The 27118-nt window shown below is 40.4% G+C and overlaps 2 long non-coding RNA genes across 3 annotated transcripts; one reads left to right on the forward strand and one right to left on the reverse strand.

Annotated features, from left to right (window-relative positions):
• Nucleotides 1-203: 203 nt before the first annotated feature.
• Nucleotides 204-26611, reverse strand: LOC148005193 (uncharacterized). Of its 2 annotated transcripts, none has more exons than XR_015622993.1 (7): nt 26237-26611; nt 23655-23891; nt 15238-15500; nt 13962-14151; nt 13792-13865; nt 9504-9617; nt 204-2457 (listed from the first exon to the last, which is right to left on the reverse strand). It is a non-coding gene; the product is annotated as an uncharacterized LOC148005193 (long non-coding RNA). The 2 variants fall into 2 exon arrangements; XR_015622994.1 differs by having other exon boundaries at nt 229-2457; nt 9504-9613.
• On the forward strand, nt 2719-13583 carry LOC148005194 (uncharacterized). Its single transcript, XR_015622995.1, has 3 exons — nt 2719-2874; nt 4662-4854; nt 11124-13583. It is a non-coding gene; the product is annotated as an uncharacterized LOC148005194 (long non-coding RNA).
• Nucleotides 26612-27118: the final 507 nt, after the last annotated feature.

A 27118-nucleotide genomic window follows, 5' to 3' on the forward strand; every position in this document is an offset into this window, starting at 1 on the left:
ATCTCCAAGGATATGCAGTGAATAGTGTCTGTAATTGAGGGAAAAAGGTGTCAAGAGAATGTGGAATCACAGCTTCCCAGCAAACCTAGACCATTTGTGTCTTTATGTACATATGTATACCTACGGAAAGCTATTTTTATAACCACCGAGTCCATAACACTATTTTTCATGGTGAAAATCTATGATCTTAACTTTTCTCAATTCAGCAAATGTTCTTATATTTTTATTGCAATCTCTACTCTATACAATCAGATTCACATACTCAAATAGCTTACTGTGTAGACAATACAAATCAGGAAAGAAAAAAAACTCAGATAGTTGTCTTCTTTGCATAAATAAAGGCTACACATTTATTTGAATAAGTGCTTTAAACTAAACTATGGTATGTAGTGTACATGGATATATAAGAACTCTGAAAGGCACACTTAATCTCATTCATAATATTTAAGTACAGAGAAGTATGGCGCTTTCTTCATATTTTAAAATAGTAAAATGCTGTTTTGCATTTTATTGAGACATGGGAGCTTTTGTTACTCAATAACTCTCCCATAAAACTGGTGGTTACAGATTTGTGGTTACAGTCTACCAGGTAAAATCCTTTCTGCATACCTGTACCACATGAGCCTAACCACCCAGTAGTGAAAGGGACATAAACCAGTCCTCCTCACAATGCAACTGAACAGTTTGTCTGAATTTGGGTTATCGGAGCATGCATTTTCCAGGAACATATAACATATAAAGATGAGGACTCCTGAATAATGTTTTCAAATGGACTTCAATAAAGACTGTTGGATTTTGTTTGTTTACTGAGAAGACACTGTCACAGTGGAAAGAGAGCTAAACATGGGTTTGAAGTCCTGACTACTCAGTGTATGTTGGGTACTTTCCATGTACTTACATACATTATTTGGGCTCTTTTAGACATGACTGGTTCATGGAAGTAATATTCTTTCTTCGTAGAATTATTGTAAGGAGTAAATGCAATCAATCATGTTTGTGATTCCTAGCTGCATTATATTGTCTCCCAGCTTGAGTCTGATGATGCATTCCACTAGCTTACTCATGTTTAGGAACACATCAGGACAAACCTGCTAGAAGCATATTGGCAAAGAGACTGGCAAGTCCACAGTGTTCTCTTTGAAATAGAAAGTAGCTTGGAAATATGAAGTAGCCATAAATTCATGGTGCCTGGAAGGATGAGTCTCCATCTCTCCCTGGAAGTTGTCTGTTATTCCTGCCTTGCTGGGTTCCATCATCTGGAACATGTGAGAAAAGTGTCACAACAGAAAGTAAAGAAATGCTCTTCTGATGGTCACCAACTTGTCTTTCACACGGGCAATGTTGGTATATCAAGACTTCACCCCTCCAGTTGTTGCAAAAGTTGAATGACTCCTGTGGGTATCAATGGACCCAGCAAATTCTGGGTAGGAAGTTGATCTATCAGCGTGCTGCGGGCATTGAGGGGAGAGGAGTTTCTAGAGTAATCAGTGGACACTCAAAGATATTGGATCTTATGTGACTGAAAGTGGGACGAACAAGTAGGTCATTGCCTTCACATGATGACACCTGTGTCTGTGTGCAGGTGATGCATAGAAAACACAAAAGCACATGCCCATATCATATGACCAGTCAACATAATTCAAGAAAGCCATTTTTTTACTCTCAAGAACTAAAAACTGTGAAATGGGATGTGAAATTCAAATGATGTTGCCACATTGACTCTTTTTCCTTTTCTCAAACATAAAAAAGGATGTGAAAAACTCCTCTTAAAACACATGTTCAACATACTATGAGGATTTTTTTTAAAGAGTAGAAATACTTCCTCTCTGCTCACTGAGTCGCTGGGCCTGACACACGTCTGCCATTAAACATTAAGTGCACTTTTAACTTTGAATATACATACAGGTAGGTGTCCAGGAGTCTTAGAGGCAGACTTGAAAAATAATGTTCACTGTTTGTTTTCCCCTTTTGTTTTCTTTCTCTGTGGCAGTATAGTATGAGTCCTTGGACTCCACCAATTTCTGCTCTTTACACTTAACCACACACTGTTTTACATTATCTGTAGCATGCGGCAGGATGAAGTTAGATAACCGGTATGCTCGACCAAGCAAAGCACCTCTGGCATTATCAGGAGAGTGATGGTTTTCCTTCCTCCAAGCTCAATGTTTCAACACCTTCCAAATGCACCCTTTATTCCTAGTATCCAAAGGCAGGATGGCAAGCCAAGGAAGGAACCACTTTTTGGGTCTTCACCCTGTTCTGGCAAGTTATTCTAGGGCCTGTTTTCTTGCCTATAAAATGGAGGTTATTGTCCCTCCCAAAGGTATTTTCATGGAAGTTAAAAGGGTTAAGTACAAAAGAGTAACTGCTTCTCACTAAAAGTGTGAGCACTTAATCATGATGCTTTCCGTGGGAATTTCTTGTCACTGCTGTATCTGCAGGACAGAGGAACGGTACCTGGAACAAGTAAGTACAAAGCAAATATTTGTAAGGAATGATTAAGTGCAGAAGCATGCTGTTTCCCTTTGCTTGACCTAAATGATCCCTTTATAGACTGTGGGACCTGTGTGGGCGTACACAGGACAAGTGTTTAGAAACTGTGCTCTCAATGGAAATCAAGAAACTTCCCCTGACTTCTCGTCACCCGCACTGTATTTTCCATGACCCATTATCACATGCTTTCATAGTGAATATAACCTGTCCCATCTTGTACCAGGTACAGATCTTAACTAGATTCTTGAACTCTTGTCTGTGTGCCAGCATGCCTCTGTGCTGCCTTTGTCAAGGCTGCCTGGAGTGTAGTAGTTTTCCTCCTATAGCCCTGAGTCAGGATACAACAAATACTCTCTGGAGTGGCTATTTTCCATGGATCTTGTGAGTAAATATTTGTATCAGAATAATTTGTCTTTTATAGACACTTTTCAATATTTTCCTTTCCCCTAACAGTATTGCAAGTGGTAGAGTTAGATTAAGTGCTACTAAAGTGGGATATGTATCCTGATGACTCTTTGGTGACCTAGAGGTCATTCTCTTTTTTTCCTCCATCTTTATTAAATTGGGTATTTCTAATTTACATTTCAATTGTCATTCCCTTTCCCAGTTTCCAGGCCATCATCCCCCTGACCTCTCCCCCTCCCCTTCTATACTGGTGTTCCCCTCCCCATCCTCCCCCCATTACCGCCCTCCCCCCAACAATCACGTTCACTGGGGGTTCAGTCTTGGCAGGACCAAGGGCTTCCCCTTTCACTGTTGCTCTTACTAGGCTATTCATTGCCATCTATGAGGTTGGAGCCCAGGGTCAGTCCATGTATAGTCTTTGGGTAGTGGCTTAGTCCCTGGAAGCTCTGGTTGGTTGGCATTGTTGTTCATATGGGGTCTCAAGCACCTTCAAGCTCTTTCAGTCCTTTCTAAGATTCCTTCAACAGGGGTCCCGTTCTCAGTTCAGTGGTTTAATGATGGCATTCGCCTATGTATTTGCTGTATTCTGACTGTGTCTCTCAGGAGAGATCTACATCTGGTTCCTGTCAGCCTGCACTTCTTTGCTTCATCCATCTTATCTAGTTTGGTGGCTGTATATGTATGGGCCACATGAGGGGCAGGCTCTAAATGGGTGTTCCTTCTGCCTCTGTTCTAAACTTTGCCTCCCTATTCCGTCCTAAGGATATTCTTATTCCCCTTTTAAAGAAGGCATGAAGCATTCCCATTTTGGTCATCTTTCTTGAGTATAATGTGTTCTGTGCATCTAGGGTAATTCAAGCATTTGGACTAATATCCACTTATCAATGAGTGCATACCATGTGTGTTTTTCTGTGATTGGGTTACCTCACTCAGGATATTTTCCAGTTCCAAACATTTGCCTATGAATTTCATAAAGTCATTGTTTTTGATAGCTGAGTAGTATTCCATTGTGTAGATGTACCACATTTTCTGTATCCATTCCTCTGTTGAAGGGCATCTGGGTTCTTTCCAGCTTCTGGCTATTATAAATAAGGCTGCTATGAACATAGTGGAGCATGTATCTTTGTTATATGTTGGGGCACCTTTTGGATATATGACCAAGAGAGGTATAGCTGGGTCCTCAGGTAATTCAATGTCCAATTTTCTGAGGAACCTCCAGACTGATTTCCAGAATGGTTGTACCAGTCTGCAATCCCACCAACAATGGAGGAGTGTTCCTCTTTCTCCACATCCTCGCCAGCATCTCCTGTCACCTGAGTTTTTGATCTTAGTCATTTTCACTGGTGTGAGGTGGAATCTCAGGGTTGTTTTGATTTGCATTTCCCTTATGACTAAAGATGTTGAACATTTTCATTAGGTGTTTCTCAGCCATTCGGCATTCCTCAGCTGTAAATTCTTTGTTTAGCTTTGAACTCCATTTTTAATAGTGTTATTTGTCTCCCTGCAGTCTAACATCATGAGTTCTTTGTATATTTTGGATATAAGCCCTCTATCAGTTGTAAGATTGGTAAAGATCTTTTTCCAATCTGTTGGCTACCGTTTTGTCCTAACAACAGTGTCCTTTGCTTACAGAAGCATTGCAGTTTTATGAGATCCCATTTGTTGATTCTTGATCTTAGAGCATAAGTCATTGGTGCTTTGTTTAGGAAATTTTCTCCAGTGCCCATGTGTTCGAGATTCTTCCCCACTTTTTCTTCTATTAGTTTGAGTGTATCTGGTTTGATGTGGAGGTCCTTGATCCACTTGGACTTAAGCTTTGCACAAGGTGATAAGAATGATTCGATCTGCATTCTTCTACATGCTGACCTCCAGTTGAACCAACACCATTTGCTGAAAATGCTATCATCTTTACATTGGATGGTTCTGGCACCTTTGTCAAAAATCAAGTGACCATAAGTATGTGGGTTCATTTCTATTCGATTCTATTCCACTGGTCTATCTGTCTATGTACAAATACCATACAGTTTTTATCACTATTGCTCTGTAATACTGCTTGAGTTCAGGGACAGGGATTCCCCCTGAAGTCCTTTTATTGTTGAGGATAGTTTTAGCTATCCTGGGTTTTTTGTTATTCCAGATGAATTTGCAAATTGTTCTATCTAACTCTTTGAAGAATTGGATTGGTATTTTGATGGGGATTGCATTGAATCTGTAGATCGCTTTTGGTAAAATGTCCATTTTTACTATGCTAATCCTGCCAATCCATGAGCATGGGAGATCTTTCCATCTTCTGAGGTCTTCTTCAATTTCTTTCTTCAGAGGCTTGAAGTTCTTATTGTACAGATCTTTTACTTGCTTGGTTAAAGTCACACCAAGGTATTTTGTATTATTTGGGACTATTATGAAGGGTGTCATTTCCCTAATTTCTTTCCCAGCTTGTTTCTTTTTGTGTAGAGGAAGGCTACTGATTTATTTGAGTTAATTTTATATCCAGTCACTGTGCTGAAGGTGTTTATCAGGATTAGTAGTTCTCTGGTGGAACGTTTGGGATCACTTAAATATACAGTCGTATCACTTGCAAATAGTGATGTTTTGACTTCTTGCGTTTCAATATGATCCCTTTGTTCTCCTTTTGTTGTTTGATTGCTCTGGCTAGGACTTTGAGAACTATATTGAATAAGTAGGGAGAGAATGGGCAGCCTTGTCTAGTCCTTGATTTTACTGGGATTGCTTCTAGTTTCTCTCCATTTAGTTTAATATTAGCTACTGGTTTGCTGTATATGGCTTTTACTATGTTAGGTTTGGGCCTTGAATTCCTGTCCTTTCCAGGACTTTTATCATGAAGGGGTGTTGAATTTTGTCAAATGCTTCCTCTGCATGTAATGAAGTGATCGTGTGGTTTTGTTCTTTCAGTTTCTTTATATAGGTGATTACATTGATGGTTTTCCCTATATTAAACCATCCCTGCATCCCTGGAATGAAGCCTACTTGATCATGATGGATGATTGTTTTGACGTAATCTTGGATTTGGGTTGCAAGAATTTTATTGAGTATCTTTGTGTCGATATTCATAAGGGAAATTGGTCTGAAGTTCTCTTTCTTTGTTGGGTCTTTGCGTGGTTTAGGTATAAGAGTAATTGTGGCTTCATAGAAGGAATTCGGTAGCGCTCCATCTGTTTCAATTTTGTGGAATAGTTTGGATAATATTGGTATGAGGTCTTCTATGAAGGTCTGATAGAATTCTGCACTGAACCCGTCTGGACCTGGGCTCTTTTTGGTTGGGAGACCTTTAATGACTGCTTCTATTTCTTTAGGAGTTATGGGGTTGTTGAAATGGTTTATCAGTTCCTGATTTAACTTCAGTACCTGGTATCTGTCTAGGAAATTGTCCATTTCCTCCAGATTTTCAACTTTTGTTCAATATAGGCTTTTGTAGTAGGTTCTGATGATTTTTTGAATTTCCTCTGACTCTGTTGTCATGTCTCCCTTTTCATTTCTGATTCTGTTAACTTGGACACACTGTCTGTGTCCTCTGGTTATTCTGGCTAAGGGTTTATCTATCTTGTTGTTTTTCTCAAAGAAACAGCTTTTGGTTCTATTGATTCTTTGTATAGTCCTTTTTGTTTCTACTTGGTTGATTTCAGCTCTAAATTTCACTATTTCCTTCCTTCTACTCCTCCTGGGTGTGTTTACTTCTTTTTGTTCTAGAGCTTTTAGGTGTGCTGTCAAGCTGCTGACATATGCTCTCTCCTGTTTCTATCTGCAGGCACTCAGCGCTATGAGTTTTCCTCTTAGCACAGCTTTCATTGTGTCCCATAAGTTTGGGTATGTTGTACCTTCATTTTTATTAAATTCTAAGAAGTATTTAATTTCTTTCTTTATTTCTTCCTTGACCAGGTTATTATTGAGTAGAGCATTGTTCAACTTCCATGTATATGTGGGCATTATTTCCTTATTGTTATTGAAGACCAGCTTTAGCCAGAGATGTGATTACTTCTATCTTTCTGTATCTGTTGAGACCTGTTTTATGACCGATTGTATGGTCAATTTTGGAGAAAGTACCATGAGGTGGTGAGAAGAAGTTATATCCTTTTGTTTTAGGATAGAATGTTCTATAAATATCTGTTAAATCCATTTGGTTCCTGACTTCTCTTAGTCTGTCTATGTCTCTGTTTAATTTCTGTTTCCACGCGATCTGTCCATTGATGAGAGTGGGGAGTTGAAATCTACTATTATTCTGCGATGTGCAATGTGTGCTTTGAGCTGTAATAAGGTTCCTTTTATGTATGTAGGTGCCCTTGTATTTGGAACATAGATATATAGGATTGAGAGTTCATATTTTTCCTTTGATGAATATGAAGTGTCCTTCCTTATATTTTTGATTTTTGGTTGAAAATTGATTTTAATCGATATTAGAATGGCTACTCCAGCTTGCTTCTTCAGACCATTTGCTTGGAAAGTTGTTTTCTAGCCTTTTACTCTGAGGTAGTGTCTGTCTTTGTCTCTGAGGTGTGTTTCCTGTAGCTAGCAAAATGCTGGGTCCTCATTGCATATCCAGTTTGTTAATCTATGTCTTTTTATTGGGGAATTGAGTCCATTAATGTTGAGAGATATTAAGGAATAGTGATTGTTGCTTCCTGTTATATTCGTGTTTGGATGTGAGATTATGTTTGTGTGCTTGTCTTTGTTTTGTGGCAAAATGATTAGTTTCTTGCTTTTTCTAGGGTGTAGCTTGCCTCCTTGTGTTGGGCTTTACCATTTATTATCCTTTGTAGGTCTGGATTTGTAGAAAGATATTGTGTAAATTTGATTTTGTCATGGAATATCTTGGTATCTCCATCTATGTTAATTGAGAGCTTTGCTGGATACAGTAACCTGGGCTGGTATTTGTGTTCTCTTAGGGTCTGTATGACATCTGTTCAGGATCTTCTGGCTTTCATAGTCTCTGGTGAGAAGTCTGGTGTAATTCTGATAGGTCTGCCTTTATATGTTACTTGATCTTTTTCCCTAACTGCTTTTAATATTCTTTCTTTGTTTTGTGCATTTGTTGTTTTGACTATTATGTGACAGGAGGAGTTTCTTTTCTGGTCCAATCTATTTGGAGTTCTGTAGGCTTCTTGTATGTTTATGGGCATCTCTTTCTTTAAGTTAGGGAAGTTTTCTTCTATGATTTTGTTGAAGATATTTACTGGTCCTTTGAGTTGGCATTCTTCATTCTCTTCTATACCTGTTATCCTTAGGTTTGATCTCCTCATTGTGTCCTGGATTTCCTGTATGTTTTGGGCCAGTATCTTTTTCCGTTTTACATTATCTTTGACAGTTGTGATGATGATTTCTATGGAATCTTCTGCTCCTGAGATTCTCTCTTCTATCTCTTGCATTCTGTTGGTGATGCTTGTATCTACAGCTCCTTGTCTCTGCCTTTGGTTTTCTATATCCAGGGTTGTCTCCCTTTGTGCTTTCTTTATTGCTTCTATTTCCATTTTCAATTCCTTCACCTGTTTGATTGTGTTTTCCTGTAATTCTTTCAGGGATTTTTGCATTTCCTCTCTATAGGCTTCTGCTTATTTATTTGTGTTTTCCTGCATTTCTCTAAGGGAGTTCTTTATGTCTTTCTTGAAGTCCTCCATCATTATGATCAAATGTGATTTTAAATCTACATCTTGCCTTTCTGGTGTGTTTGCTTTGGTGGGAGAATTGGGGTCCGATGATGCCATGTAGTCTTGGTTTCTGTTGCGTGGGTTCCTGCACTTGCCTCTTGCCATCACGTTGTCTCTGGTGTTACCTTGTTCTGCTATTTCTGACAGTGATTAGACCGTCCTATAGGCCTGTGTGTGAGGAGTGCTGTAGACCTGTTTTCCTGTTCTCTTTCAGCCAGTTATGGAAACAGAGTGTTCTGCTTTCAGGTGTGTAGTCGTTCCTGTCTACTGGTCTTCAGGTGTTCCTGTGGGTGTGTGTCCTGAGTCCACCAGGCAGGTCGCTTGGAGCAGAAAAGTTGGTCTTACCTCTAGTCTTGTGCCTGGAGTCACTTCTCAGAGCCGAGTTTCAGCTCTTCATGAGGGCTTCAACCAGAAGGGCCTGCCCCACCTTCACTGGGACTCAGTGCACAGGGGGCCCAGATGGCGCTAGGCGTTTTCTTCTAGAGTTAGAAATGTGGGCAGAGAGTAGTATCCTCTGGCTTCCCAGGTGTGTCTGCCCCTCTGAAGGTTTAGCTCTCCCTCCCACTGGATTTGGGTGTAGGCAGCTGTTTGACTGGGTCCCTTCAGATCCGGGCTGTGTCTGGACCACAGTGTTGAGTGCCCCTATCTTCCTGTTCCCAGAGACCCTATACAGTTTCGTTTTGGGCCATGGATGTGGGCAGGGGTGGGCAGTACTGGCAGTCTCTCCTGCCCAGCAGTCTCAGCAGTGCCCACCTGTCTGGGCTATGAGCTCTCTCTCCCTCGGGATTTGGGAGCAGGGAGCTGTGGACCAGGCCCTGGAGGTCATTCTAATAGACGTTTAAATGAACAATAGTGCATAATGCACTGAGTAGTTCAGGCTCAGTGTGATTAGCCTACTGTAAAGGCAAAAGTAGATTCAAAATATTTTCATTATGGTGCTCTTACCTTTGTCAGATGAAGCTCGGAGTCAAGTGGTTTTCCTCTTCTGCTCTTTTACATGCAAACCCTGGGAACTTAATCCCAAGCCATTGACTCTCAAAAGCCTTCAATGCACTCTGACTTGAGAAGAGAAATCTGTGAATGTCCTGTGCTGTTTTTACTAAAACATAACATACACACACACACACACACACACACACACACACACACACACCTGTATCCATAAATGTATGCATGCTGATTATATATTAATAGTGAATTTTAAAAGCTATTCTAGATATATTAAAATAATTAGGTTCAATAAACATATAGGTTGTATAATGTTTGAATCATTGTGAACATGCTTCCCCCCTCAAATAATTAGAATTTCCAAATCCTTCCTCTTATATTTCTAAAATATGCAATTTCTAACCATTATCTACACTCACACTGCTGTGTGGCAGATGCTAAGACTTCTTGCTCCTATAATTTGGCACTTATTGAGCAACCTTTATCCATCTCTCCCTTATTTTATTTTTTTCCCAGCCTCTGATGACAACCATTCTATTCTATTCTTTTTTTCAAAGATTGATTGATTGATTGATTATAAGTACACTGTAGCTGTCTTCAGACACACCAGCAGATGACATCAGATCTTATTACAGATAATTGAGAGACACCATGTGGTTTCTGGGATTTGAACTCAGGACCTCTGGAAGAGAAGTCAGTGCTCTCTCCAGCCCCATTCTATTCTTAAGCTGCATTTGTTTTCAGTTTTTTCTGCTTCATATGAGATTCTGAGGTTATCACTTTCTAGACATTGTCTGTCTCACTTAACTGACTTATCCATGCTGTAACAAATTGCAGAACTTCACCCTTTTATAGCAGAATACTATTCCAGTGTACATATGTGCCAAATTTTCTTTAGTCATGAAATGGATGACAGACACTCTGGTATCCTTTGGCCATGACAAACGAGACTGCAGTCAACACAGAAGCTCCTTTGTGGCTTTACCACATGGCACTAACACAGCCAGATCATCTAGTAGTCCTGTTTGAAGTTCTTTGTGGCACTGTTTCCCATTACGGCTGCTGTAGTTTCCACACCAGACATCTCTGTGTGAGTAACTGCCTCACAAAGTGTTCTAACCTAACTTGTAACTTCTTGCGTCTTACTCTGCTATAGCTAGCCTTGAAAATGTCTTCACTGTTTACTGCGCTAAAGGACTTGCACTGGATGTCTGAACCCAGTGGGAACTGTGATCATTCACCCTTTCCCAAACTCCATAAAAGTTGTTAGTATTCCCACATAAACATAAATGTTTATCTTAGAGGTAATTTGTGAGGGCCTGTAGTTCAGTCTCTTGCTAGAACTCAATGATCCAACACGTACTCTAAATCTCAGCACAGCTAACCTTCTGCCCTTGGTGTTCTAATGCTAAAGTTGGCAAAGATCAGGGATCCTGCCCACGCAGGACCACTGAGGGCACGAAACCAGATAATAAATTGAGAACTCACAATATTATCCGGGGCATATCCAGTGCTTAAGAAATGCTAATTGGTACTTTGGTGAAAGTTGTATAGATAATACAACAGCCACAGGATTCAATGTGCTACTGAAAATTTCTTCTCTCTCAATCTCACTAGGAAATGAATGGATGGAGTAGCAAGATGAAAGCTCAGAAATAGAAGGTGGTGTATCACAGAACTGGGTAGAGATTATACCGAAGTCACCTGGACTGGCTGTAACATCACAAAGCAGATATAAGGACACACATACTAGAAGGCAGGGATGTATGAATTCCTGTGAAGATCTGAATGACTTACCCATGATCTTGCTGACAGCATGCAGCAAGCTCGCAGTATTTGTCTTTCGACTGAAAAGAATAAGGGGAGCACTCCCCAGCATCCTGCTCGCTCTAAAGCAAGTTGCCATCTTGGTTAGGCCTTCCCTGCTAACTCTATGTACACCTACATCATTTCACTAAAATCGGGCAAAGGGAATTTCTATCTCCTTAAAATCTCACTCCCTTGAGATGCCTTTCACTGTAGTCTTCACCTTCTCACACACCACACACATCAGTATCTGACTCATTAAATGTCTGGCTTCCTGACTGAACTGTGAACTGTTATAGACAGTTTTTTTTCCCTTATATTTTTCAAACTACACTCCTAGAACTTATAATTGTAGGTGAATAATAGGACCTCAATGAATATTTAACAAATGAAAAAGTAAGTACAGAAATGGAATAGGTATAGCGTCCTTCAAACCATAGGTGAATGTGTCTTCAATGGATACGGGAAAGTTACAGGGGACCCAAACCACATGGAGTTAACTGAACTTCGGATGCAGGCAGATCAGGGAGCATCTTCCAGCTAGGGGCCATATGAGCAACCTCCACTTGGATCATCCATCTAGAGGCAGACTCTGCCTTCAGCAAGAGTGCAGTGAACAAGAACGTAAAGAAACCCATGTGTCACCTAATCATTCCAGAGATGCTCACTGAAACTTCAAGCTGCATCAAGCAGAAATAAAATAAGTGGTATTTATGAAATAGTTCCTATCACACAAAACACCAAAATTGAATATTTGTTCACATACACACAAAAGAAATTAAATTTGGATTTCAAAAAGTTGACCTAAGCATTTATAAATTAATTTAAGGTATTATAGCTGAATTATGCTGTTGGTTTGTTTGCTTGTTTTAACTTCAGCCAGCTATTGGATTTTATATTTTACCTCATTATTGACATCTACAGAAAGAAAAAGGGAGTTGACACAACCATGGAGAAAGTAAAGTTCAGTCGGCGAGAGCAGACAGTGCCATTCACCCTGAAATTACTAGCATTGTGGCATGTGGGATGAGCCCAGTAAATGAATCAGATCATGACAAATACCTACATCTGAGGATTTCTGGAGACCTTCCTGACTTAAATGGAGTCCTCTGAACACTGGCCTGTATGTTAAATGCACTTTTTAAATGATCAAAATCTACGCAATTTTCAAGACACGATAACACCTTGGAGCCCAGGATTGGTGACAGGCATGAATCGCCAATGCCTGGGGCACTGCATGCTGGTACAGAGGGTTGGATCTGTAGAGCAAAAGCTCTCACGGGTGCCCAGGCGTGTTCCAATGGGCTCTTAACCATCATTTCCATCATCGGTGTCACTTTAGCCATTCAGTGTGAGAAACTGTTGCCATAACCATTTCATCAGCCTTTAACTTCTTCCCAAGAGTGGGAAGGTTTGCCTGCAGAAAGGCTCTTGTTCCTATAACAAAGGCCCAGAGTTTGCAGCATATTTTCTAGGAGTGAATGTCCAGTTTTTCAGAGATAAAATTCTACAGCAAAAGCAAAATAAGTAACTGAGATCAACTCTGCCCTGAATAGAATTTTAGCAGATATCTTAGTTTTGTTCAAAAACTCATCAATTTTATGTTATTTCCAACATCATCATTTGGGCTTTTGAATACAGAGGGTGCATATGTTTGGAGAGACAGCATTTAGGTGAGTTTGTCAGAGCCTGTATTCAATTGCCTGAAATTCAATTAATGTCACTGACAGAGTGCTAATTTCTTTCAACCTGCCATGGAGAAATCTACCCGAAGTCACAGATACACACTAAAATTTGAAAGATAAGCACTTTCAAGAATAAGATAAGAATGCATTATTTCTTGAGTATCACTGACAACAGGGTAAATTTCATTATACTAACTGCATAAAAAACCAAGTAAGTAACAAGAACCAAGTTCTTGTGAAGAACTGTAAAATAAACTTTTAAAATGAAAGCAGTATATTTATGAGCATAAACACAAGGAAAGTTTCAAAAAATTACAAACAAGGCAGAGCTCCTTCAGCGACAATATCCAAAACTAGGCTGGGATCTCAGCTGGTGAGTGCATGGCCGAGTAAGTGTGCACAATAAGAGCATTGTGCATAAAGCTACATAAAAAGGTACATAAAGGAAAAGCCATTAATGTCTGTGCCCTGAGAGCCTGGATTGTGTCCTATTCAAATTATTATATCAAACCATTACTAATTAAACTTGAGTGGACTATTTTCCCTCAATATGTTTGTGAAATAAAACAGCAGAATTGGAAATTCTAAAACATGAATGCACTATCTTATGAAAAACTAATGTGTATGAAACGGGATATATGCCCTTGATTGTCACTTCTGCTTTCTAACACAGTGTCTCCCTCTGAACTTCACGGCTGACTTTCTGGTCTGACTCAGTTGGTGGTTCATCTCCTATACTACCACCTTTCCTTTGAAAAGGTTAAAAATCAAACCTTTTAATTAAAAAAAATTACCCATTTGAAGAAAACCAGGTCTGTTCCCAAGATCTCCACACCATCTGAGAGGTTCTGAACTCGTATCTATCTGTCTGTGGTTAAAACAGAGCAAACAGAAATATGTCTGTAATTATTAGAACTAGGAAATAGACTTTAGCTTAAGAATCTAACAGGTAATAAAAACTCACTTGTTGGAAAAGGCAAAGGGCTTTAGCTTAGTCACCATCTAACAAAGTACTACAACATAGGTCATAACCTCCATTTTAATACCGTCTCCGGGATACAAATTTGTCATCCATAATGTGATACCACCAGAACTCCTCAGAAAAGAAATGGCAGCCTAAGCAGCTTCAACCCCAATGGTTGCTCCAAGAGGTGCTGTAAGAAGAGAAGCAGAGAGGGAGGAATGAACTTGGGAATCTCTGCCATGGAGCACAGGAAGTAGGCTTCCAGTAAAGAGTCAATAGTCAAGCAGCATCAGTACCTGTACAAGGTCCAGAAAAAAGGAGGATTAAATAATAACCATCTATAATGAGTCTTAGATCAAGATCAGAAAATTCATGTTTTAAGAATCTACCCCTCTGAAAGAGAGAAATAAGATACTAAAGAGGAATTGAAATGTGGAAGATTTAAGGACTCATGGTGATTTGTTCTGGTTTTCTCCTTGATACTTGGTGATACAAAAGAGATGCATTTCAATACTTGTTTTACTACCATGGTTGCCATAACAACCTGATTCCTCTCATGTCTATGTTTCTGAAACACAGTGTAGAGAAATCTAGGCACTCCTCTCTCTTCCAAAACAGTCTTGTAGCTCAGGATGGTGTCAAACTCACTGCATAGTAGAAACTGGCCTTGATCTACTTCCCAAGGGCTAGAATTAGAATTTTGCCACTGAGCCAGTCTATATAATGGTAGAGATTGAAGCCAGAGTTTTGTGCATGTCAGGCAAACAACCTATAATCTGAGCTGTGTCCCTAGTTCCTAGCACTGTTGATCTTGTATGACAGAGCTACTTCCAAGAGGAAAGAGGATGCTACCTCCCCTAACTGAACCCTAGTGAAACTAGACTTTAAGCTTCTAATCTTACCTCTTAGACAAGTGACTGAATCTAGGCCTGAATGTAATATCTGAGCTAACCAGTACTTAGTCTTCTAAATACAGTGATTTCTTTTTTCCTTTTCTTCCAATAATTATTATTTTTTATTCACTTTACATCCCAATCACAGCCCCATTCCTCCTCTCCTCCAAGTTCCACCCTTATAAATCCCTTCCCCCATTGCACCCTCAGAGAATGGGAGCCTCCTTTGGATACCATCCCACCCAGAGATATTTAGTTGCAGCAGGACAAGTCATGTCCTCTCCCACTGAAGCCCAACAAGGCAGTCCAGGTAGAGGGAAGAGGACCCAATGGCAGGGAACAGAGAACAAGACAGCCACTGCTCCTCTTGTTAGAGGACTCACATGAAGACTAAGCTGCACATTTGCTATAAATGTGTAGGGGTCCTAGGTCCAGCTCTTGTATGCTCTTCGAGTGGTTCAGTCTCTGTGAACCTCCAAGGTCCCAGGTTAGTTGACTCTCTAGGTCTTCTTGTGGTGTCCTTTCCCCTCCAGCTTTCTCATTTCTTCCACAAGATTTCCAAAGCTCTGCCTGATGTTTGACTGTCAGTCTCCGCATCTGCCTCTGTCATTGCTGGAACCTCTCAGGAGACAGTTTTGCTAGGTTCCTGTCAGCAAGCATAGCAAAGTATCATTAATAGTGTCTGGGGTTGGCTCTTTTCTATGAGATGGGTCTCAAGTTGGGGCAATCATTGGTTGGCTGTTCCCTCAGTCTCCACTCCTCCTTTATCCCTGCACATCTTGCAGGCAATTCTGTAACTCCTACTTTTTCCTCCATTATTCACCTAGCACTAAGCACACATTTCCCTCCTTGCTCTGTCTGTCTGCAAAATATTTGTTCACTTGCACTAATGCTTCACTTACCCACTTATTTGTTTTAGAGCCAAGCTCACTACTCTGTCTACAAAGGGTAAGGATAATTTTGTGACTGAGTTGCTGACAGTCTGACATCAACATTTTGGCATGAGCTCTTCAAGCCTTATTTCCGTTGAGAACAAGAGCAGAAGCAGGGGGCTCAGAAGAAGGGCTCTTCATGGACATGCTGCCATTCACTGATCCTTGGCCCTCTGCTATATGTCCTCTGGCTAGAATTTTAGCCCAACTTAGGCAGTGAATGGTATAGATAACTTACTGACTTGGAAGTAGAGATGTAGTGTCCTGGTGCAAAGATAAAATCATCAGGTTCATACTCACTTCTAAAATAAGTTTTCTGAAGCCTGGATTTAGTGTGAGGAGGGTACACCATATAATCACAGAACTTTAGAGAAGTTGCATCATGTCATTATTACTGCGTGTGTGTGTGTGTGTGTGTGTGTGTGTGTGTGTGTGTGTGTGTGCATGTGCCCATGCATGTGTGGCTATATATGTGTATACTGGTAACACGCACATGTGTTTAGAAAGCAAGTACAACCTCAAGTGTCACTCCTCAGAAACCTTCCATTTTCTTTGTTTCTTTTTCAAGACATTCTCTGACTGGCTTAGAGCTTACCAAGTAGCTAGTCTGGTTGTTTAGTAAGCTAAAAGGATCCATGTGTCTCTGCCAACATGTCTACTTTTTTTTTTCCTCTATGTGTTCTATGGGTACAACTTGGGTCCTCATGCCAGTGAGGCAAGCACTTTGCCTACTAACAGCTCCTAGCCCCACCATCTTTATCAGGGAGCCATTTTGATTTGGTTTGATTCTCTGCTCTCCCCTTTATGACAACTGCAACTGTGCATAAATTAGCAGCTTTCCTAAGACTCTGTTTGTTCATCTGCATCCCGGTACTAGCACTTACTACGACCCAATCTAAATAGCCAGGAAGCAGATGTATTGTGTATCATGGAGTCAACAGATTCATGTCTTACCAGCTGAACCCTGAGTTCAAGCAAACATTTTTTTAATGCCCTTTGATTTCCCTGTTTAAGTAGAGCAATACAGAGTAATCCTGTAGTTTAATTGGCTGATTAATACAGTCTGGGAAAGTATACTGGAATTCTTTTTATCAGTTACAGAATTTGACGCAAATACAGAAAAGCAAACAAAACATGCCCAGGTGTGGTGGTAAAGACTGGCAGGATGTGGGCTACTGCCGAGTTCGGACTGACTGTAAGTGCTTGCAGCAAACAATGCTGTGTCTGAGGCTTGTTGAAAGATCCAACGCTGAGAGCTGGGAGCTCACCATCTGCTGCAAGTTTTCCAGCAGGAGACTGTAATCCACCAGGTCCCACCATTGCAGGGCTCTGATATGTAGAGTACTAGGTGATGTGGCTGGCAACAGAACACTCAGCCACAGATGGGACATGGATATCACACACCCTTCCCCCAAGGCTCAGGGAGCATCACAGAAAGGGGTAAGAAACATCGTAAGGGACAAGGAACTGCTGTCAAGCAGCATCTTCTGGACATGACAGGACTTCTGACTCGTGATCTCACAGCAACTGCAGCTGCCTGAACAAAACATGCACAAGATCAAGTTAGTCAACATCAAAAGATGGGGAGGACACTCATGAGGCCATGAGGATGCCTTATGAGCTTTGAACTGTTGAGGGCTTCTTGGAGAAGAAGAGTCAGTTTCCTTTAAGGATGTGGTCCTGGTAGGTTGACCATGCTGTAGTGGATGGCTTCTAGTAGATGTATGTGGGCAACACAACATGAACTCTGTGGGTTATAAAAATATAAACAAAGGAGAACACGAAGTTGGGATGGGTAGGGGAGTAGAGATGGATCTGGGTGGAGTTAGGGATAAGAGAGGGGTTAATATGATCAAAGTATACTGCATGCATGCATGCAAAGTATGTAAGAATTCATAAAAATATTTAAAAGTGAAAAAAGAGAATCTAGCCTTCTGAAAGAGAAATGAGGGGTGAAAGGTTGATGTCAAAGGGTCTGTACTTCTCATTGCAAAATAAAGTAATAATAGTCATCTGATACTTAAATATTCAAGCTTCAGGAGATTCAAGCCTTGTTATCACAGCAATGCTAAAATCCTATTTCTGAAAACAAGATACTGCATGAACATGAAATAAAGATAAACATACTAATGCATTAATTATATTTCTGGTGGTTATGATTATACACAATTTTGTATTGTCTCCCTTATGCACTCTGTACTTTCTAAACTTTTCTATACTGAACATGCCTAATTCTACAGTTAAGGGTAAACATTATTTACAGTTTTTTAAATTTTTTCTATCAAAAAGTGCTTCAAGGATACATCTTTGGTTGGTGACCAGACACACTACCAGGCTTTCATTGGGTTCGTTCTGACAGAATAAAAACAGAGGTCAACAGTGGAAGGGGAAGCCCTGGGTCCTGCTAAGACTGAACCCCCAGTGAACTAGACTGTTGGGGGGAGGGCGGCAATGGGGGGAGGGTTGGGAGGGGAACACCCATAAGGAAGGGGAGGGGGGAGGGGGAGGGGGATTTTTGCCCGGAAACCGGGAAAGGGAATAACACTCGAAATGTATATAAGAAATACTCAAGTTAATAAAAAAAAAGAGTATTACAAAAATAAAGTGTATTTTCAATTAAAAAAACAAAAAAATAAGAAAAAAAACAGAGGTCAAAAGATTGACGCGAATTTGCATAGATCTGTTGAGCACATGGTGATCTGTAAAGCAGTCAAAGTATTTCAGATGCCAAAGTAAGTTAAAGATGGACAAATAAGCCAGGCTCCAAGTTCTATTGACCCCGTGGGCCATTCTTTTAAAAACAAAACAAAACTCGAAGCACCATTGTTGATCTTCTCAGCTTCAGTGTGTTCTAAAGTTCTCAACATAAGTGTGAAAAATGGTGGTGATAACAAGTTTTAGGTAAAGAGTATTTGATGCATGGTTATAAGAGTTTGAAAAACAAAGAAAGGAGAAGAATATAAAGGATAGGAGAAAAGGGCCATGAGAGAGAACAGAGAAGACCAGGGAAGGATAGAAAAGATGGCCGTCACAACACTCTAATCTCTGATATACTAAAGCAGAAAGTATTTGGATCCAGATCTTTAACTCCAGCTAATGGATTTTTTATTTTTTTATTATTTATTAATACATAGACAGAAAACTCTTGCTTATTAATGATGCATGGAAAGAGGGGTTTTGATCTATTGAGATGATTCCGCTCTGTTCTGCCCTCACCTCAACCAGAATCATAACTGCTGTGTCAGAGGATATTCATTTTGGCCAAGTCCTCTATGACTAATACGAGGCTCACTGCCTTGGTATGAGTCTGGTTATTAAGCCTTGATGATGTTTGTATACTTTAGAGAGAGAGACAATAATCTGTGCTTCAGCGGTTCATGTTTAAATGTCAAAAATGTGTCATGGAAAATCTCCCCACCTCCTCAAAACTCACAAGGTAACTGAAGAGTCGAAAGGAGGGAAGGAAAGGAGGAAGGAGCAGAGGAGAGTGAAACAGAGAAACAAGAATGGGGGCAAGGAATGGAGAGAAAAAGAGAGAAATGTATTATTATCTGCAAAGATCCGAAATAATATGAAAAGTCATAATTTAGGTCAAGGAAATCATTAAGATTCTTCAACAAAACATATCAGTTGATGTTTAGATCTTAATCATCTTTCCAAATGTCTTATGACCAAAAACTGCAGGCAGACAATTCTTGCATGCTTCCTTCAATACGATGCATTCAAACGGTTATTTACAGGATGGTGGAAGGCGGGGTCAAAAATAATTCCAGTAATAGTCTAAAAGTGCAATTTGCACAGTGTATGCGTTTGAACTTGAAAGGCATCTGCTGCGAAGCCTTGCTTTATTTACACCCAGCACTGAGTCAGTCACACTGACAGTAAGCAGCACACAGTGGAGACCAGTGCTCTCTTTATTGCTTTGTCATCATGAGATATTCCAACAGTTTGTACAAGTTTTGAGGAAGCAGCTACAGCTACAGTACATTGGCAATTATCATCTACCCCTCTCTTCTGAATAATCAAAGTAGATCCCTACAACTATGGTCAACACTTTGAAATATCTTATCTTCAATATTCGGAGTGTATAAAATTATTTCATTGTTCTTTCTAGATCTGCTAAATGGGCACGTCTTTTAGCAAGTGCTACATGTATTAATTTTCATTTTTAGTAAAGGTTTTTAAGGTTGTACATTTCTATAGATGTCTGACTATGGGAAAAGACAATAATGTTTTCCAGTTGTCTCTGCTTAACGAAAGAATCATAACTAACAATTCTCCACAGTGATACTTCAAGTTATCGAAAAGAACCCTTTCATTTTCTGACGACAAGTTTTCAAGGAGCCACAATTTTGATTTTTACTCCCCTTGTATGTCGTAGGAAAATAGGCCTCACCTATATGTTTAGGAATAAATCTTTAACTATAACTCACACATGTTTTTCAAACATTAAGGAAAAATCTAAGTCTTTCAAAAAGGAAGGTCTTATAAAGATATAAACTAACATTATCGAAGCTGTTATCTAAATGTATAGGGCTTTCTCTCAATTCTTGCTGATTTTTTTTTCTAGCAATGCTTCTGATTGCCACATGTCTACATACAATATACAGATATATAAGGATCTGCTAGCTATCTTTGTGCAGACACACACACACACACACACACACACACACACACACACTCTGCAGTAAGCATAGTAAACACAAACCCCCTTTCTCATAACTATAACTGACTATCCCTGCCTATATTCGATGTAAAAATAGCTGAAGATGAGCAGAGAAAGTCTGAGTATGATCCTTGTCTCAGAGAACAGGTTCTAACAGAATGGCTCAGTATGTCCAACACATGCATGAGTGCTTGAAAATGCCCTTTAAAAATAAAATCTATGGCAAAATGTAGATTGGATCCTTGTATTATTGTTCATAGAGAAATTTAAAGTGATTGGCTCTTGTAAAATGTTAGGGATGTTATATAATTGGTTGTTTTGTTTATAGTTAATTTGACTAGTATGCCACAAAGGATTGTTATCAAGTTCTTCCTTAATAAAATTAAGCCTGATGGGTGTAGCTTTGTTTTGATGTGGACCATGCTACTACCTGACCGTAGCACTATCTTTGTAACTCTGTGGTGACGAGGATATGACTCTTCTCCACTCAAAAGGTCACTCTAAAAAGCATTCCTGTGGATACACAGTTTACTTTACGGAATGTATTCTATTTTCTGTGCCAAAAATTCTATTTGAAACAGAGTCAATATCTCATTCCAGGAAGAGGAAACGACACCAAGAGTTTCCATGGTAATCAGTCAATGGAATTAAATCAAGCAGGAAACCTCTTCAGAATGCAAAGTCATCTTGGAAAACAGAGAGGCTTGAAATATCCAGGAAGTGTGTCATGGCCAAATGAATGAAATGGAGATGCGAATACCTCCATAACGTAAACTCCCCAACCCTAAAGTAAACACTCAAAAGCTAGCCTTTGTCCTACAAAATTAAACTCCAAAACAACTGTCATTTCTAATCAGATCCTTTGTTCCAGTTGTTTTTAAGTTGCTTTTGGTATCCTTATCTCTTGTGATCAACATCATGTAAGACTATGAATCCGTGTGTTTATGTGAATAGAAAAAAATCTCTCATGCCTCTGCTCTAAGGTTTACTTTACATAAAACTGTGTAAAGTTTATAAGCTATGTTCTTATCAGGAAGAGCAGAAGAAACCCCAAAAATGCATCTTAGTCCAAGAAAATACGATGAATCTCTTAGTTGAGACAAAGGGATTTCACTTTGTGACTCTTACTGGAAATCGAAGTTATTGACAGTTTTACATCACTCCATTTCCTAGACTCTGAAAAAGAAGCAAGTCTTGGAATCAGGAGTGACAGAGACTAAAGCAGGATTCCTCACCATCCAGTGCCTTTGTAACAGTGTGCCTGGAGACACCGCCTTTAGCTACTCTTAGTAACTCTTCCCAGGGAATACTCACAGCACAGAACATAACTAAATGTCCCTTTTCCTTGCCGAGGGCTATAAGAGAAAACATTTTGAAAACAAATGTATTTAAAATACAAAATAGGAAAAGCAAGCGTTCCTAAAAACACATGAGTCACTAGTTATTCCGATTTTCTAAATTAAGTCTTTATATCTATTCTAACTAAAATGAAATGGTTTCTTTTGATGGTGAATACATGAACAATGATCTCTCTCTCTCTCTCTCTCTCTCTCTCTCTCTCTCTCTCTCTCCTTCAGAACCTGGCATTAATTTCAATGTACATATTTGTGTACAGTCTTCACAATGTTTGTTGATTGTAATATACACAGTAGGAAGACAGGGTTTTTACGACAGCTGCCAAATGTAACTTTCTTATAGTCATGGTGCTGTGTCCCCCCAACACCCTGGACAAGACACTTCCTGTCACACAAACAGACATCTGTACACATCCCTGTCATGCACACAGAGAACACAAGGTGCAGTGGCAGCATTCAGCAGTTATGGCCACCAGAGTGTGGTCCTGGACTGGAGACCTTCTTAGTGTTGGATGGCTTTTCTGGGACTTTAGTACATTTTACTCCAAATAGAGAGGTAAACAACAAAGTAAAGAAAATATCCATCTAAGTCCAGCTTGGTGAACCAATGAGTTTACTGGGGTTCCCTATAGAAGCATGGCTGACCTGGGCAGCAGCATCACCAAAAAAGCCTAATCCTAGAAGGAATGCACGACTGAGTCACCAACCCTAGCTAAGCTACTACTTATGACTCTTCCTTTCTTTCAAAAAGGAGATATTAACAGGCACAAGAGTATGAGAGTCACATGGAGATAATCACAGTTGTTCTGGTTTCAAGAGTTGCAACAGCCCTGTTATGCCTGGAAATAGAATTCCACAAACCTTGGTCACTCAACATACGTCATAAGGTCCTAACCAATTACGTTACCCAAATCAAAGTCGACCAGAGATGAAATAGATAGCATAAGATCTCTGTCATCATTGTGTTTCCTATTGCTGAGATTAAATATCATGTGATAAAACAACTTAAGGGAGAAAGGGCCTCTTGGGTCTCACAAGTCCAGATAATAGTTCATTGTTGCAGCAGCAAAGTCAAGGTAGCAGGAACTTGCAGCAGCCAATCACGCCACAGTCCCTCAACCAATTCCCTAATACAAGCACAGTAGGATTCAACTCTTCGAAGACGCAGTTCAGAATCCCTTGCCCAGGGAATGGAGCCACACATAATGGGTAGGTCCTCCCACCTTAATTTATCTAATCAAGATAATCTCCTACAGATGTTTATATGCCCATGTGATCTAGTCAATCCCTTGATTAGACTCCCTTCCCAGGTAATTCTAGATTGTGTCACCCTGACAATCAAAACTGACCACCACAATCACTTTAGCCATAATCTCTGTACACTTTAATTTAGAAAACGATTTCTTTTAGGTACTGGGTAAAAACAAAATCCAATGTTTACTTAAATTGGTTTAGTAGACGCGGAGACAAATATTCAAATACACATGTGTTTTCTTGGAAGATGACCCCAGGCAGAACAGGGAAGAGCTAAGCAAAGGAAGGACTACAGAAAAGGAAGTAAATCCAAGATGTGAGGAAGTGCACAACTAGCAGCTGTGTTCTGTGTTTGTCTGTCTCGGAAGTTCATATACACACGACCTTGATAATCCACTCCCTATTCCTTCCTCTCCGATTCCTGCTCACAGTCCCCTCCCAACATCATACAATTTTCTTTCAAACCTACTGGGTCCACTTAGTGCTACCTATATGTGCACTAGTTCTACTGCAGCATAAATATCTTCTCAAGGGCCACACACCTAAAGAAAACTGACTTCCCTTCCTCCAGCAGCCATTCCATAGCTTCTTACCTAGATGTGAGATGTCACGAGGCCTTTCCCATCCACACTGGGATATTCGGCTACATTGATCATGTGCAGTCTTCTCATAAATGCAGTCATAGCCACTGTTGGTGAGCTCATGGGTGCAACAGGCCCATGATATCCAGAGTTGAGAACACCACAATCTCTTATTCTCTGCACACTGACCTGCTTCAGTGTCTTGGTTAGGGTTACTCTTGAGTTGATGAAACACCATAACTAAGACAACTTGGGAAGGAAAGGGTGAATTTAAGCTTACATTTCCAGGTACTAGTCCTGAAAGAGACAGAGTTGAGGTCAATCTAAGGCCAATGGGAAAGTTCCACCGCAAACCTCCAAGCACAAAGACCCCTCCCTTCCAGGGAGTAGTTAGCTCCTGGAGCAACTGCAAACCAAAGTTTCAAACAAAGCTACCTGTGACTCCCAACTGACCTCCCCCTTGACTCCCAACCATCCTCCCTGGAAAGTCCAGAATGGTTCACTGACTACAAGTCAGCTTGGAGGTCACATTACCCCACCAATAATTCCCTGCCTAGTTACCAATTGTTTGAATTCCACCCCGATTGTTTGCAAGGTATATAACTCCCTGTCAGAGTCTGTTCAGGGTCATCTCCTCTTGAAGTGGGAGGACCCTGGCATGCCGGAATTAAACTTCTCTTGCTATTTCATCGATCACTGTCTCCGTGAGTCTCATTCAAGAGGTCCTTGGAAGAGGTTCAATTCGGACCTCATAGTCCTTCACTGAGGGAGGGCAGGGCAGGAACAAAAACAGGACAGGAATCTGGACCAGGAGCTGAAGCAGAGGCCAGGGATGGATGCTGCTTACTGGTTTGTTCCCAATAGCTTGCTCAGCCTACTTTTCTTATAGAACCCAGGTCCATCAGCCCAGGGGTGGCCCCACCCAACCCACAATGGACTACATCCTTCCCCATCAATCACTAAGAAAATGCTCCCAGACTGGCCTATGGTACTATCTTATGAAGGCATTTTCTCAATCTAGGTTCCCTCCACTCAAATGACTACAGTTTCTGTGAATTTAACATAAAACTATCCAAAGCATACTGTAAAAAGAAAAACGTCTCTGATAAGGGTTGAAAGACAGAGAAATCTAGGGATAAAATGTTAAAAATTTAGGGGGCAGTTCTCCTTTATGGCCTACAACCTAGGCAGCCATGGGTTTGGGGCCATTTAATGGTTCTGTCCTGTGTACAGGTTTTGAATCCAATCAGAAAATTATCCTCGGAACACCCATTCCACCATTGTTCGTACCAGTGGGTGTAACTCAACTGACCAGCCATTATGTAATCTCAGGGTTCCCAGGTGGATAAGACTATATGTTTTCTCCCACTGCAGTGTGCACAGCACATTTCTGCAGTGTGAAACCCAGATGACCAGAATGACATTTTCAACTTGGCACCAACTTGATTTCTCCATGTCCTGTGACCCAAGTGTACAGCATCTTCAGAAAAAGGGTTTTAACATCATGTTGTGAGGGGTAAGGAAGACTAATGGCAGTAGCCTATAATGTTAGGGATGGAGGGCTATGGGTCTCCCCTGACCAACAACTTAAAAAGCAGTAGCCCTTACCTGGCTCTGGGCTTTTTATTGGATAGCCTATGGTATTTAGGAGCCATTGTCCCTTCTTATAGGGTAACTATATTTGTTCTCCTTTTACATGTGTGCATGTATATAGTTTAAGACACTTCTACAGGAGCAGTTTTCAATGGACTTTTATGTTAGTCAATCCCCTCCAGCACCCATACACTTTCAGTAGTCATTTCTGTAACAGTCTATTACATCTGTATTCTTAGCAATCACATGCTACTATGGGAATCAGGGCTTGGCTCCTCTGAAATCCTCTGGGAAACTTTTCAGAACACCCTTTAAGACTGTATGGGCAAGGAAGCTGGGGTATTTACTCTCCAGTTCCCATTCCTCATGGACTCAGGGTCATCTCTGGGGTATTAACTCCCTCATATCTCTGGTCTTCATTTCTTAGACCTAACACATTTCTGTGGTCTGTGGATTCTTTCAGGCAGACTCAGAAGCTTCACTTTCTCTAAATAGATGAGTGACTCATTGCTCATAAATGTCAGTGATCCAGTGTATTCTGGTACCATCTGCAATATCTAGGAAACTTGAGCAAAATAGACCAAGCCTTTTTCAGGGGTACTCCTTTTTCAGGGATACTCCACAAAATGTACTTGCTCACAGCTGCCGGAGACAACCAAGTTTCGTCTACGATAACAGGTAGAGAGCCCCTAACTCAAATTCTGAGTATATCTGAAGGGAATCATAAACTAGAATTATATATGAAAGTGAGAAAATGGCAGGAGAAAGAATATTGAATGGAAGTTATTTTGTCTTTCCTACATTGCTACTATTTTTTTTTACTTTTTCAAAGTTCTTTATGTTTTTATTGAATATTTTTTATTTACATTTTAAATGTTATCCTCTTTCCCGGTTTCCCATCCATAAACCCCTCCCCATCCTGTCCCTCCTCCCCCTGCTTTTATGAGGTTGTTTCCCCACCCAAACACTCACCCCTTCCTGCCTCCCTGCCCTGACATTACCTACACTGGGGAGTCCAGTCTTGGCAGGAACAAGGGCTTCTCCTCCCATTGGTGCCCAACAAGGTTGTCCTCTGCTATATATACAGTTGGAGCCATGGTTCTGTCCATGTGTACTCTTTGGGTAGTGGTTTAGTCCCTGGGAGCTCTGGTTGGTTGGTAGTGTTGTTCTTATGGGGTTGCAAACCCCTTCCGCTCCTTCAATCCTTTCTCTTACTCCTCCAGTGGGGACCCCCCTACATTGCTACTTATGCACAGGACCCTAAGGGTACTACAGCAGCACATCCTTTAACATCTAACTTCTCTTGACACAGTGCAGGTGTTTTAGATGAGAAGAGCCTCACTTGGTCTCTCTGTTCTAACTCTCATTCCTTCTGCACCTGAGCTGCTTCTGTCTATGACATTCATGTTCCCCCTGGGACCACATGAAAAAGGATCACCTCCTTGAAGTAGTGCCCTTGATCATGACTTCAGAAAAATCAGACTCCATCTGTCCCTGCTGAACAACAAAAGGACACAAAAAGTCTTGCCCAACACTATGGGCTGAGAGTCCCTTCTCCAACACACTTGTAGCCATGACATTTAGGATTTGGAATTTTGACTTTTTATTGAAAATGGAAAAGTTCAACATCTTAATACTATATGTAGAACTCTTCAAATTCTGGGATATTACCTTGAACCCCTAACCTAATCTGTCCTTCAAGTCGGTTATCTAAAGAGTTTCTATTCGGGGATGTCATGCACATTAATAAAAAGATTAGGATATCATTAAATAAAGAAGCTGAAGAAATCCATCTAACTTATTATAACCAGAACCTGAGTATAATAAAAATAAATAAATATTTAGGGTGGGAATGTAATTCAGGCAACAAAGTGTTTATTATT

This window comes from Rattus norvegicus, chromosome 6 (genome assembly GCF_021556685.1).
Source record: "Rattus norvegicus strain SHRSP/BbbUtx chromosome 6, alternate assembly SHRSP_T2T, whole genome shotgun sequence".
Lineage (NCBI taxonomy): Eukaryota > Metazoa > Chordata > Mammalia > Rodentia > Muridae > Rattus > Rattus norvegicus.